The sequence below is a fragment of the Conger conger genome, chromosome 5 (genome assembly GCF_963514075.1).
Source record: "Conger conger chromosome 5, fConCon1.1, whole genome shotgun sequence".
NCBI classification, from domain to species: domain Eukaryota; kingdom Metazoa; phylum Chordata; class Actinopteri; order Anguilliformes; family Congridae; genus Conger; species Conger conger.
The window spans coordinates 6,696,470-6,711,749 of record NC_083764.1 but is presented as its reverse complement, the minus strand read 5'-3'; the positions used below and the strand labels follow the sequence as shown (position 1 = coordinate 6,711,749).

The 15,280-nt window shown below is 51.7% G+C and overlaps 1 protein-coding gene across 1 annotated transcript in view; it reads right to left on the bottom strand.

Annotated features, from left to right (window-relative positions):
• utrn (utrophin) overlaps positions 1-15,280 on the bottom strand; it is a 256,495-nt gene that overhangs the window by 135,634 nt on the left and 105,581 nt on the right. The gene's annotated exons all lie outside the window — the stretch shown is intronic.

The window sequence follows — 15,280 nt, the reverse complement described above, 5'->3', positions numbered from 1 at the left end:
TATGTAATTAATCATTTATCGATTCAGGAGAGCAACCTCATTGAGATGGGGGTGTCCTTATCAAGGGTCATCTCACCAGATAAAGAAACAAGGACCAACTTAACCTTTCCATCGGTTATTTTTTTAAACTAAGCAAAGTTGTGCTCCCTTGGTCGAAATCTTGCAGGCATCTGGCATGTTTTTAATAGCCATCCATCGTGAATATTGAATACTTCCACACCGCTGCGGTGATGCTTGTGTTCCTGGGAGGGGGCCTGTGTGAGAGACACGATGGACTCTGCACTTCATTAACCCAGCGCATGAGGAGATATCTCAGAACAAGTCCTCAGAAGCGGCTGGTCTTCAGGGACCATCCCAGAGTCCTCAGGACCGAACGCGGGCGAACACACGGAGCCCTAATTAGTGTTCCAGTGCAGCTGGGCTCTCCAGTGCTCTAACGAGCACACTGCTTTTACCGCTGAGCTTGTGATGCGCCGTGAACTTTTCACAGAAGTTGAGAATTTAAAAAATGTAAACTGGGAGAGAAACAGTACATGCTGGTTGGGCATACATTCCTGTGAAGAGCAACACGGGAGCAACACGGGAGCAACACACTCATAAAACATCAGCGCATTTATTTCCAAAGATCGGTTAGGAATCACACCGGCTTAAACCGCTGTGCTTCGAGAGCGAAAAGGACCATTTTCAAACGGCACTTTATGAGAAAATTAAGCGTGAAACGCCCCCTACAGGGAAGTGGGTGCCTAGCGGTTGAGATGCAGCCAGGAAACTCAGCGAAAGCGCAGGTGGAATGGCTTTGAAGAGACTAATGGGAGGCATCTGAGACTCCCTTCAGGACAGCACAAAAACAGCTTTTACCCCCCTGCTCTCCCCCTCCCCTCACTCTCTTTCCCTCCACCTCCCTCATCCCTCTACCCCACCCCTTTCATTCCTCCCCTCTCTCACTCTCTCTCTCACTCCCCTCCCCTCCTCCAGTCACAGAACTCTTAATTTGGCTCTTTTCTAATCCTCCCGCTATGTTTTGTGGGTCCAGGAGGCTGCCACACTAATGCCCAGATTAACCCCCCCCCCCACACACACTCACACACTCACACACTCACACACTCACACACTCACACTCACACACACACACACACACACACACCCCTCTCCCCCACTTCTCCCTGGAATCGCTCAGATAATGGCTTTCTAATGCGGCCCATAATCCTGGTAATGTCATAAAAGGTCTGCATTTGGGTGTTCTGTGAAAACGCTCTCATTTCCAGACTCTTTGTCCCTTTCCTCGTGTGTGTGTGTGTGAAATGGAGGAGGATTACTTTCCTGGAATGAGAACTGGGGAATAAGATGAGGTCATTATTACTTATTTCTTTAAGAAATGCTAATTCCCTCCCCTTTGTTGCCTTCATCATCCTCATCATCATCATCACACATATCACCACCTTCATCAAAATAATTATCACCCTCGTCATCCTCATATGAGCGTTGTCACCATCGTTGTCACTGTGAACACCACCTTCATCACCACCATCATCATCATCATCACCCCTTAATAATCTTAGTCAGCTTCACACACACACGCACATGACTCACTGATGATACCAGTTTATCTTGATGTTTTATAAAGGATCACTTAAAAATCAACACACTTGTTGGCGTTCATATTCAATCTCCTCAGCGTTACAAATAACTACTAACAAAGCATTCAAGCCACAGCCGGGCTTCAGCTGTCAAGAAGCGAAAAGCTTGGGAACCGCCGGGAGGTAGAGTAAAGCGTGTACAGAGGCCGTTTGAGTGACAGGGAGTGACGGCTGGCCCTCTGGTTTCAGCCCACGCCTCGCGCGTTACACCCGCCTCGGAAACGAAACGGCCACGGTCCCCGGGGCAGAACGCTGACCTCCGGTGAACGTACGACCGCGTCACACAGCCGAACGGGAGCGACCTCCTCTCATCCTCCATCAACAGCTTCCCCCGTCAATCGATCGGTGCGTAAACACGCTCACGGGCGCAGGGGACAGTATATAGTATAGAGAGACAGGAAGAATGGGAGCGAGAGAGAGGGGAAGACATGCGACAAATGTCGGACGGTCGGATTCGAACCGCCGACGTCGCGGCTCGCAATGAGCATGCGGTCAGTGCTCTACAGGCTGCGCCACCGAGACACCCACTGAGCGCCTTTCCCCCCCCCCCCCCCCCCGCCACGGGTGACACGCTCCCTGACAGCGAGCCCCGGGCGTTATTTAGGACGGGGCTTTGAGGTCCGACGAAGAGGGGGAACGGGGAGGAAGGGAGGGAGGGAGGGAGAACGAGAGCACAGGTAAAGGCCGGCTGTGCTTTTCATCTTCCGCACAGCGCACCTGGCACAGAACCCCCTAAAGAACATCCATATTATAAGACTCTCAGCTCGCCGAGAGAGGTGTTTAAAAAACACACTCTGCAGTATCGATCGCAACACAGCTGGGATTTTTCACTCGCCCTCCGTCCCCTGCCACAGTGTGCAGTTTTCTACTGTGAGCTCTCTCTCTCTCTCAATCTCTCCCCCTCTCTCTGTATCTCTCTCCATCAGCCTCACTCTCATTCAATCTCTCTCTTGCTCTCTCTCTCTCCCCCACTCTCTGTATCTCCATCAGCCTCACTTTTTCTCTCTCTCGCTCCCTCTCAATCACTCCCTCTCTCTCAATCTCTCCCTCCCTCTGCATCCCTCTCCATCAGCCTCACTCTCATTCAATCTCTCTCACTCCCTTTCAATCTCTCCCTCCCTCTGTATCTCTCAGCCTCGCACTCATTCCATCTCTCTCTCTCTCACTCATTCTCTCTTTTCCTGTCTCGGTCTCACTCACTCACTCACTCTACTTGGTGAATAGGCGTTCGTTACGCTCAGCTATGGTTGACAAGATGGATTACGTTTGATTAAATTAACTGATATGAACATTGAATTGAAATAAATATGGACATGAAGGAGCAGCCCGCTGAACAATAAGGGGTTGGGGCAGGGCCAATGAATAACCACAACCTATTCAAATACTGTATTCATACTATTTATTATGATTAAGATGATTATTATTGGAAAAATAATGAATTATACCCTTTATTTCGATGGCACTACTCTAAAATGGGCTTTCAAAGCAACTGCAATATTAATTCCGTGCATGACTGATGGGAGCCATCCACATGCAAATCTTTCCACGTCACACAGACACACGCACACGCAGACACAGACACACACCGATAAAACTGATAAAGCCAGGCCTGTATCCGAAACGATGTTCTCACATACTTAAAGGCTGGCTTTCTACCTGAACCAAATCCACTCAGCCCTAAGTGCATTGTTCGCCGTGCTCCAGACGGGTTTTTGCAGCAGAGATTAACGGAACTCTGTTCACAAAAGCTGTGCTAGTCCTGGATAAAAGCTTGCCCCTTTCAAATCCGCAATCCTCTCGGCTGCTTTTAGCATCTTGTTTTTTTTTCCTTCCCCGTTTTGATTTTTTCCATACAACGGTGCTAGCATCTGATATCGGCAAGTCACCAAAAACATCTTTCCGTCTTCCTCAAAAAAAAAGCCATCCGCTAATTAATCGCGCTCCTAGCTGCTAACTCTCCGGGAGATTGCGGTTTATTTTTAGCCAGATGTATTTTGAACTCCCGGTGACGCAATCATTCTCCGCTCTTTTTTTCTTTTTTTTAACATTTAGCAACTGAACCGAGACCGAAATGTTTACTTCTGTTTGATGACAGTCTAGCGACTCCCCACGGTCTGCTCTGAATTAGACCAATCAGCTCCGAGAGATTCGCCCTCCGCGTCTTGGCTTTCGAAAACTGTCAAAATATTTTGGAATATCACGCGCGAAAGTCTCCCAAACGAAGGTAAAAAAAAAAAGCCGGTGGCGTTTCTCTCTTTCGAAAACCAAGGCATGCGTGACGTTCCGAGTAAAACCAAAATGCAAATTCAGTGCTCGTAAGAATTCAGCTCCGTAGTCTTTTATAATACTCTCCGATAGAAAATCAAGACGCAAAGACGTTTATTCACTTTCTTGGCGTCCTGTTGATATTTTCTACAGGCTACAATTTGGGGGAAGAAATGACATCAGAAACACTCAATAGGATTCTGCTCTGTAGTCTAAGAAGGCACTGTGCGAGAATGGATTAAGTAAAGACAACTGCATTAGCTTCTGCATACCAATTGGGTCACATTCAATACGATTAATTTGGACTTCAGAAACTTCCATAGGATCAAGAACCAAAATACCATTTTCCTAAAAAATACTTTGTGTCCCGAAGGTGAACGGTGACGCGATATAAACACTCCCCCGCTCCCACACTGGATAAAGTGCAGCCTGAACGGTTTTCTGTGTAACTGCCGGTCAGAGATAGCAAAACAAAATAAACGTTCTGTGTTATTATCACAGAGAAATGGTCTGAACTCAAGCCCCGCTAAACAGTCGAGCCAGACTTTAATGGAAAGTGAGACTGTTCCCGCAACCACACACACACACAAAATTTGATTTCGTTGGCCCATTTATAACCATCGATCACGCAGAAAAATTCCAATAGCAGTATGAATAATAGCGCGCATTAGCCGTAATGCATCCTGCCGCTGTGACATGCTCTGGGCTCCACGGTGGGCCGGCGGGTCGAGGACGCTAAGGCAGCCGCTAACGAGGGCTCCTCCCCCCAGCTCGTTAGCGGCGTTATTGGCCACAGAGGGGGCACGGTTCCTCCCGCACGCGCCCACCTTTACCACCCTTAACCCCCGCCCAGCTCCCCTCGTCGCCGACACAAGCACGCGGATAGAGATCAGAGGCCCACACACGCCGCGTCCTGCAGGTACAGCTGTAAACAGCGAGCGGCCGGTACGCGGATAAAAAGGCTCTCAGGCGGGAGGTGAGCGTTTCCTGCCCAGCTCTGCCGGTGGGGGGGCCCCGTGTTTCTTTAGCCTACTTAGCCAGTGTCGAGGAGCGAGCTATTCCCACGTAGTTCTTCAGGAACAAAAAATAGAACAAGAGAAATGATCCAGTTTTTTATTATTTATTTAATTCCCCCCCCCCCCCTCCTCTCCCAGGGAGCTGCTGTAGGTATGCTGTGCCAGAGAGAGAGAGAGAGAGAGAGGGGGAGAGAGAGAGAGAGAGAGAGAGGGTTGGGGCAGTCTCAGGAGGGCAGGAGAAATTCCCCCGGCACACCCCCGGGGTAAACATTAATTGTGGCGGTCGGTCGGGTGCCAGGCGGGGGTTAATCTGGCAGGACTAAATCAGGCCCCACGATCGTTGCGTTTTCTGCATTTCCAACATGCTGTTACACCTGCATTTTAGATTCAGGTTTAGGCATAGATTTAGATTTAGAATTAGGCCTACGTTTACATTTAGGTCCACATTTAGATTTAGGTTTAGATTAGGCATTGGCATCTGGCACAACCAAGATATATGGTCGGCGACATGGCTCAGCAGTCGGAGGGTTGCCGGTTCGATCCCCCGCCCGGGCTGTGTCGAAGTGTCCCTGAGCAAGACACCTAACCCCTAAATGCCCCTGACGAGCTGGTCGGGGCCTTGCACGGCAGCCAATCGCCGTCGGTGTGTGAGTGTGTGTATGAATGGGTGAATGAGAAGCATCAATCGTACAGCGCTTTGGATAAAGGCGCTATATAAATGCCAACCATTTACCTTTTTTTTTTTTTTTTTTCACCCTGTCAATCCTTTGCATTTGTCTTTTCTTTTTTTTCCCACCCTCAGTGAAGTGGAACAGGCAAACTAATTAGCCGGTCCTGAAGGGCGACCGGGCCTCCGGTGCCGTGCGGCTATTCAGACCAGGAGGGCCTTTTCACCGCCGCCGTCGTCTCAGGGACGCGGAGAGCCGCACAAAGGGCCCGGCGGACGCACTCAGCGCCCCGCTAATGACCTCCTCCGGCAGCTCGGGGGCCCTTCCTCAGGCTGTGGACATAATCGCGTAAAGAAGGGGGACTGGAGCGCCGTCACGCAGAACAGAAACAGAAACAGAAACAGAAACAGAACGCTCCGGGCGCACGTGAGACACAGGCTGCAGGGGCCTGTCGGTCTTCCCAGGCAGCACCGGCCCGTTTCTCGATCCAGACCGAAGACCCGTCTCCGCGGGCTTCACCACGGCTCCTCTGGCCTTTCTCTGTTTGTTATGTTTATCTTCCCCTTTTCGGATGTTCTCGGCACGGCCGCGTGAGGTTCTCCGTCTAGACGCCCCCCTTCCCCTCCGCCGCACTACAAAGCGCCGCGCGTTAAGGGTAGTGTCGCGTACAGACTCTTAACGGGCCGTCTCGGCGCTCGTTGGTATTCCTGACGTGAGTGCCGCTGTGTTCCGCTCCTGTGGGCGGCTCGGGATCAGAGGCTCCGCTAAGTGACGGTAACGTGATGTAACGCACGGCTTCGCCGGCGGCGCTGGGAGGCGCGCGTCTGCCGGAGCGGGAATCGCGGGCGACGCTACGGAGCGTTACCCGTACCGCCGGGAGCGCCCGCTCTCCAGGAAGCCAGGCTCCGGGAGTACCCACAATCCCGCAGGGTGCGGGGCGGGAGACGATCGCCCGTCCGTCGGCCGCGCCGCGAGTTCATACAACGCGGAGAGCGCGACCGACCTGATTGGTCCAAAGCGGTCGCTTGATTGACAGCTCATTGTTGCCCCGCCATTTTGTGAAAAGTTAATTAGCCCATCTCGTCTTAATGGGCCGCAGCTCCAGGGACAGGGAGGCTTTAAATCGCGGGGAATCTGGTTCACTCTTCTTCGGCTGAATTCGAAATTGAAATGTTCCTTTTTTTTGAAAACCGAGAGAGCATCAGCCTAATTCCGGCCCAACACTCAGGCACCGACTGACGTGCTTGTGTGGACCTGCAGGAATATGGGCGGCCTTTGCGCCCTGTCATTAACACCGGGACACACAAGCTGACGGAGCGCCCCCTGGAGGATCAGATGACCTTCAGAACCCATAATGACAGCAATTAAAACAGGCCACGACTCACCGTACCGTGCCCGGATTGGCCCTTAGGTGCGGCATCGCCACGGAAACCTGCCCCACAAAGCGTCGGCACGGAAACGGGGCGGCAGCCCCGGTTATTAATAGGGCGGCGCGAGAGCGCGTCCGAGCCCCGGTGCATTATGGGACGGCGTGTGACAGCGGCCACAGCGGGGCCACTTCTTCACTGTCGGCGGGGATAGAAAACCCAATATGTACCTTTTAACAGCGTGTCAGAACGAGGAGGGAAGGAGAGAGGAACAGAAGGAGGGGAGGCTCTGACCAGGAGAGGGGGGGGGCACAGGAAACCTCTCATGTTTACAGCAGAAAAAGGCGATTACGACAAGCGTATCCTTCGGAAATTAACGGGATTAATTAGCTGGAAGACGCTGGAAACACGTGAGGGAGCGCATTACCCGGCTGTTAGGAGCTATCACAGTCACTTTCTGCTGGGGTCTGCGGTTTGATCCCAGCTGCGAAATTAATAAATAACAAAAGGCAGCCCGTGAGCCATTCCAGGTGCCCGTTACGTAAGGCGTGACGCGGCGTTAACGCGGGAACGCAAACGAGAGCGGACATCCGCTCTCAGAACGGCGAGGAGCAGGGCCTGCATCTGAGCAGCCACGGGGGCAAACTCAGGGCACGGGAGGTGATAATTGGGAGACATTTTTAGCGCTGGGGCTTTTTCCGTCTCCTCTCCCTCCCTCCCTCCCTCCCTCCCGCCAGTCCTACACACACACGCTGGCGCTCTGAGCAGACGCGAGGGAAGACGCACACCGCGCACCAGGCGCTGATCACCCGCACTCGCACGAAAGAAAGAAAGGAACGATCGTACACCCTCTACGCTCCTCGCTTCTTCCTGACGCCAGGGGAACCACCGCCGTTTCGGCAAAGCGTGCCTTCGTCAGGGTTCCTGATATTAAACGATATTAAACCGCGCGATTCAGGCGGGCTCAGCTTTCTCGGTCACCGAGTCTCCCCTCCCCATTCCCGGCACCCCTCACCGGACAACACAGCCGCAGGGGGGGCGGTAGTGCCCCCAGGCAGCGTAATTATTACAGAGTGATTCTCATTTAGTAAGCACAGGGCTCTGGCCTGAGGGGCGGACGCCGGTAGCGTGCGCTACGTTAGCGCTGACAGGCTGCCGATGGGAGTTCGGCTGGGGGAGTGGGGGGGGGTCATCCATCAGCCTCCCCCCCCCGCACACTGGTCCGTCCCGCTGGGCTCTGAGCCTGCCCAGGGAGAGCCAGCCGAGCCAAGAGCGATGGAACTGCCCAGGGGGCGTAATCAAGCCAAGAGCCATAGAAGAACCCGAGGGGAGTTGGGGGTTAAGCTGATGTCAGAGCAATGGGGCTACCTAGGGGGGCTAGTCGAGCTATAAGAATGATGGAACAACCCAAGGGGGGTTAATCGAGCCAAGAATGAGGGATGTACCCGGTAGCATTCCATGGAATCCAAAGACTTGAAACAACCCAGGGGGAGAGTTAATCAAATCAAGAGCGATGGAACTGCCCAGGAGGGGGTAACAGACTCAGGAATGAGGAGGAGTTGCCCCGCAGGGGGCAGAAGGGGAAATTTGTCACTGCCTCAGGGGGCCCAGGGGGGTAAGAAATTGACATAAAGATTCCACTTGAGACCCCTCCCCCCCCTCCCCTCAGGTGTATGTGTGCAGGTAGGGACTGTGGGAAGTTCACTTTTAGACGCTCAAACTCTGACAGATTAACTGATTGGATCTGGCAAGAGCTTTGGGGGGATGGGGGGATGGGGGGATGGGGGGATGGGTCTGCAATCGAATTTAAGCTCTGACACCACAGCGCACCTTCCTCCTGTCAAACCCCCCCACCCCCCGCCCCCCCCATCCCGCCAGTTACCGCTGCTGCTCCTGTCATTTTGAGAAACTGCCCTGAGTCCCGCCACCCCCCACCCCCCTCCTCGTGCTCTCACACTCCTTCCTCACGGACGGGAGAACTCAGAACCAAACCCTGCCATGTTTTGGTTTTTGCCAATCCGCATCCCAGCTATAATGAACATAGCCACAGTACATACAGTGATTAACACCAGTTATTAACAAATCTCTGTCCCATGCATGGCCATACACAAAGAAATTAACACAAGCCTGCGCTACAACGCTCTGGTGGTGGAATGACCTGGCGGACACTGTCAGAATCCCTCCCCCATACAACGACACAGACTGAAAACACACCTTTTCACACTGTGCCCTAGTCCTCCCAGCCCCCAATATCTCTCTTCTATACCCTTTAAAAAAATCTGTACTTACGAAGACTATCATTTATGTTTATAATTGTGCTACATGCAAGTGTTTTTGTTATCGATGTGATGCTTTTCACTTGTTGAGGTACTTATGAGCTTCTTGTACGTGACTTTTCATTGAAAGTGTCTCCTAAAATACTAAAAGGACTAAAATACAGAATAAACATCACCTTACACACAGTAATCAACACAACTCTGTACTGCACATGAGCATACACAGAGTAATGAACAAAGCTATGTTAATAATATCATACACACACTAATTAACACAACTCAGTGTTAGTAATATCATCCACACACTAATTAACAGGACTTTATACTGCACATCAACAAACACACAGTAATTAGCACACTGCTCTTTGCCACACCATATACAAACAGAGCAGAGCATCCATCTGACCAAAAGTTGAATTCCGCAGAGACAGTCTTATTCAGAAGATTACTGATGACCACAGAATGGGAAATCCATCACCAACCATCGAGAAAAAAACATTTTCATTTCCAAAAATATTTTCAAACATTTATAAGACATCACAACTAACAGAAAGTACAAGGAAAGCTCAAAACAAAACCACACTCAACAACAACAACAAACTAATGAACACTAATGAATAGATGTAGAATAAAATCAGCTCATAACTACATAAGCACAAACAAACACTGCGTATGGATGATGAATCGCAACACCGAAAGAGCTGGTAAACTTTCCGGCGTTACTCAAAGTTAGGGTGAGGCGGTAACACGGAGAGGTTGACAGAGTGAACGGGTGAGAGGTGAGAGGTGAAAGGTGAGAGGGTAACAGAGTGAACGGGTGAGAGGGTAACAGAGTGAGAGGGTGACAGAGTGAACGGGTGAGAGGTTAATAGAGTAAGAGGGTGAGAGGTGAAAGGTCAGAGGGTAACAGAGTGAGAGGGTGAGAGGTTAACAGAGTGAGAGGGTGAGAGGTGAAAGGTCAGAGGGTAACAGAGTGAGAGGGTGAGAGGTTAACAGAGTGAGAGGGTGAGAGGTGAAAAGTCAGAGGGTAACAGAGTGAACGGGTCAGAGGGTAACATAGAACGGGTGAGAGGTGAAAGGTGAGAGGTGAAAGGTCAGAGGGTAACAGAGTGAACGGGTGAGAGGTGAAAGGTCAGAGGGTAACAGAGTGAACGGGTGAGAGGTGAAAGGTCAGAGGGTAACAGAGTGAGAGGGTGACAGAGTGAACAGGTGAAAGGTCAGAGGGTAACAGAGTGAACGGGTGAGAGGTGAAAGGTCAGAGGTTAACAGGGTGAGAGGTGAAAGGTCAGAGGGTAACAGAGTGAACGGGTGAGAGGGTGAGAGGCTAGCCCGGTGAACAGCAGGTCACAGGGAGCGGCTCACCTTGCAGAGCTTGTGGTAGCGCGGGGACGAGATGGCCATCCTCTGGAGCCGGTGTAGGAAGACCACCACCTTCTGCAGCGAGCTCCGCACCACGGCCATCATCTTACGCTTTCCCGACTTGTGCAGGCGCCGCAGAATTAGCATGGCGAAGCGCGCAGCGCGCTCAACACCGCCAGCCCACACCGTGACGAGCCCCCCGCCCCGCTGAGCATGCTCCCGCCCCCCACGCACGCGGACTCACACTCGCACACGCACGCGGACTCACACACACACACAGACTCACACTCACACACGCACGCGGACTCACACTCACACTCACACTCACACACTCACAAAACCTCACACGCACTCACACACGCACACGTACTCACTCACACACGGACTCACACTCACACACGCACACTCACACGGACTCACACACTGACTCACTCACAAAACCTCACACGCACTCACACACGGACTCACACACAAACACACTCACTCACAAAACTTCACTGCACACACGCACTCACACACAAAACCTCACACGCACCCAGACACAAACACACTCACTCACAAACACACTCACAAAACCTCACACTGCACACACACACTCACACACACTCACAAAACCTCACACAAACACACACAATCACACGCACTCACTCAGAAATACACACAAACACACGCGCACACTTTCTCATACGCACACTGACAAAACTTTCAGTCTCCCTCACACACGCACGATCTCTCTCAAGCACAGACACAAACTCTTTCACACACGTACACACACAGTCGCTCACGCTCTCAAACACAGTCAGCGGATCACACGCACTCACAAACACACACGCACAGTCATGCTCACAAACTCACACAGTTACGGTCACAAACACACGTATAATCACACGCACACTCACAATCGGGAGGAGGCGGAGAAGACGGAGATTCGGCGGTCGCGGCAGGAGAGTAACGGTAGGTCAGAGTTCACGCCACGGAGGGCAAACCACCCCGACGCACAACAAAGAGTCCCGAAACGTCGCGAACGCGGAGACACCCGGGGACACGCAGGACGGCTGAACTTCCACTGTGGAGGAGAGGAGAGAGGATCCCAGAGTCCGGCGCTGCTGAGAGAGAGGGGGAGAGACAGCCGGCCAGCGGAGAGAGAGAGATGGAGAGAGAGAGAGAGCGAGAGCGCAGAGAGGGGAACGGACACCGGGAGACAAAAGAAGAGCACCCCCGAGGTGGGGGTGGGGGTTGGGGGGGGCGGGGGGGCTGGAAGCCTCACCAAAGCCCCACGCCCCGACAGCTGCTCTTCAAACTAAAAAGACAGGATGACATTTCTCCAGCTGGAGAGAGAGAAAACTGAAGAAAAAGGGAAAAGGGGAAAAGCAGAAGACCTGAGAGAGGGAGGAATAAAAAAAGCGAGAGCGTGAGAGAGAGAGAGATAGAGAGAGAGAGAGAGAGCGATATGGAAAGTGAGAGCTGTTCTTGCGTCCCGGACAAGCCGAGTATCTGACTCGACTGCAGAGAGAGAGAAGAGTGAGGAGAGAGAGCGAGAGAGGGAGAGAGAGACAGAGAGAGCGAGAGAGGGAGAGAGAGACAGAGAGAGCGAGAGAGGGAGAGCGAGAGAGGGAGAGAGAGACAGGGAGAGCGAGAGAGAGAGCGAGAGAGAGCGAGAGAGGGAGAGAGAGACAGGGAGAGAGAGAGGAGAGAGAGAGAGAGAGAGGAGAGAGACAGGGAGAGCGAGAGGAGAGAGAGCGAGAGAGAGAGAGGAGAGAGACAGGGAGAGCGAGAGAGAGAGGAGAGAGCTAGAGAGGGAGAGAGACAGAGAGAGAGAGAGACACACACAGACACAGAGGGAGAGAGAGTACGTGGGTCCTCCTCTCTCTCCTGAGCGCACTGGGGGATAAACGTGACGGGTCGGGGCTGCGCTGCGTTAGCGTTCCCGCCTCGTGCCGCGGGGATTACTCCGCTCCGTCAGCGGGGGTGACGTCAGGAGCCGGAACGCCGACGGCGCTCCGAACAGCGTCCCGGAAAAAGGGGTGCCGTCCGCCGGCCGGCTTCCCGGCGATCCCGACCGGGATAATCCCGCGCTCAGCCCTGGGAAGAACGCACTGGCGGCTACGCGTCGAGGCGGTACGGGGGGGGGGGGGGGGGGAGCGCGTTAATTATGCGTGAGCGCGTGCGTACGCGTGTTTGTTTGGGCACGACAGCCGCTGCGTTCGGTGTAACCCGGAGGCACCGGGATGGCGCGTGTTCTCCCGGACTGTCGTCCGCATTAACTCTGACACCACAGCTCATCAGCCGCACCACGCAACACTGTGCCGTAGAACATAGAACATAGAACATAGAACAAAGAACTTCTCACGGGGAAAACTTGGGCTGGAGTTGTAGCAAAAACAATTAGCATAAATTCAATTTTTAAAAAAAATTACAGGAATCGCATAGAGATTCCTAAATTGCATTTCTATTATTGCAAATTAAACATTTATATTCTATTAAGGAACCAGTCTTGCGTACATAAATCACCCAGACTTACTATATGAACCAGGAAACAATGTGATGCAATTCGGGCTGAATCAGAAAATTAAATTAAAGGTTAAAATGAATTGTTAATTATGAGCGTGTACGCGTAGCGAGCACTTTATTAGGAACACCTGTACACCTACGTATTCTTATGATTTCCTAATCCGCCAATCAGGTGGCAGCAGTGCATACAATCACGCAGATACGGGTCAGGAGGATTGTTCAGACTAATTGCCAGGGAGAAAAGAAAACCAGGGCCGGATTTGCATTGGAGGTGCAGATTTGTCGATTGCTGGCGTAGGCGTTTGTACAGAGCACTGCCATAGGCTGAGAGTCTGGCGACATAGCATCTGTTTGTCGTCTGAAGCCGTACGTACAGCGCGTATGCAAACGGCTCCACAAAGAGCATCTGCTTAAAAGCTTAAATGTAAATGTATGTAAATGGCCCGGGAACAAACACACGCAGGCGTGCGATCAAACGGCGTGGGGAGGCGCGGAAGCGCGGCTGGTAAACCGGGAGGTGAGACGCGGGTCGCGGAGATCCCTGGCGGCTGCCGCGCCTCGCGACGGCCGCCGAATGCTAATCGCCCGCCGCCGGAAACACCTGCGCGCTGGGAGGCCATGTTGGGGGGAGGCCGAGCCGGCGGGTGACGCTGATTAATGGGGAAGCGCTTCACGCTAGCGTAGCGTAGCGCACTTTCGCTCCGTGGGAGATGCGTATGACACAGGTTCGGGGTGGGGGGGGGGGGGGGAGCTTGAACAGAGATGCGCACAGGCGTTAAAACAGGCAAACCCCAATCCCCTCCCCCCCCACACATCCGCCAATGTGACCTACAAGAAACGATGACCACACAAAAATAAATTGCTACATTTCGCCGCCACCCCTCTCACTTGTTCGAACTACAACCGGGATTACATCGCAAAGCATCCAGCCAATCAGGGCTCGGCACACTGGAGGTCACGCTGGAGTGTCCCATAAACGAACATAACGCTCTGCAGTGTGCATAGAGACTCCATATAGGAACACAGTCATTCTTCCCTTTCACACTCATTCCCCTCAGGTTTGGACAGGGTTTTCCGTAAACCTGGCATAAACCAAACTCCAGTAAAACTGCCTTTTGTTTCTTTTCCTACCCAAAACAGGATTATCGCAGGGTGACTGCGTTTGTCGAGTCGATCAGGAGACGATGTCTCTCTCTGACAGAGCCTCCTCCTGCACTCTCAGACACACACACACACACACACACACACACAGTCGATCAGGAGACGATGTCTCTCTCTGACAGAGTGAGAGGCTGCTTTCTCCACTCTCAGACACACACACACACACAGTCATGAGACTTGTTCTCAGTGCGCACACAAACACACACACACACACACACACACACACACACATAGTGATGAAACTATACAAGCAGAAAATAGAATACATCTCCATAACCCGTCTAAGGAAATCACTGTCGTTTACATAGAGCATTTAACATTTAAAGACCATCGCACAGTGTATGCCAGCAAAAACTCCATCACTGCATGTATGTATGTATGCATGTATTCATCTACTGCATGTATGTACATAAGCACTTACAGTATGTATGCATGTATGTATGTATGTACATATGTTTGTGTGTATGTATGTATGCATGTATTCATCTACTGCATAAGCACTTACATTATGTATATATGTATGTATGTACATATGTTTGTGTGTATGTATGTATGCATGTATTCATCTACTGCATAAGCACTTACATTATGTATATATGTATGTATGTACATATGTTTGTGTGTATGTACGTATGTATGTATGTATGTTTGTACATATGTTTGTGTATATGTATGTACATATGTACGTATGTTTATACGTATGTTTGTGTGTATGTATGTACGTACGTATAAGTACGTGAGTGATTTATATAATAAGGTATCTTTAGCACAGGGCCTTGGTCGTGTCCTGCAGCTCCTGCTGCTATCCTTCACTGACTAATATACTTACAGCTGCAAGCGCTGCCTCAACTGGTTCAATTAAGGCAGCGATTAGCCACAATTAAGCGCTTGATCGCTCGGGTGGAGGAGAGACACTGCAGGATGAGGACCGTGGATATCAGGACAAAAACAGCGGGAGGAGCGCCCGGAATTTCCTCAGCTCCGATCTCCAGTGACACCGGGATAAGGGACACGAGACTC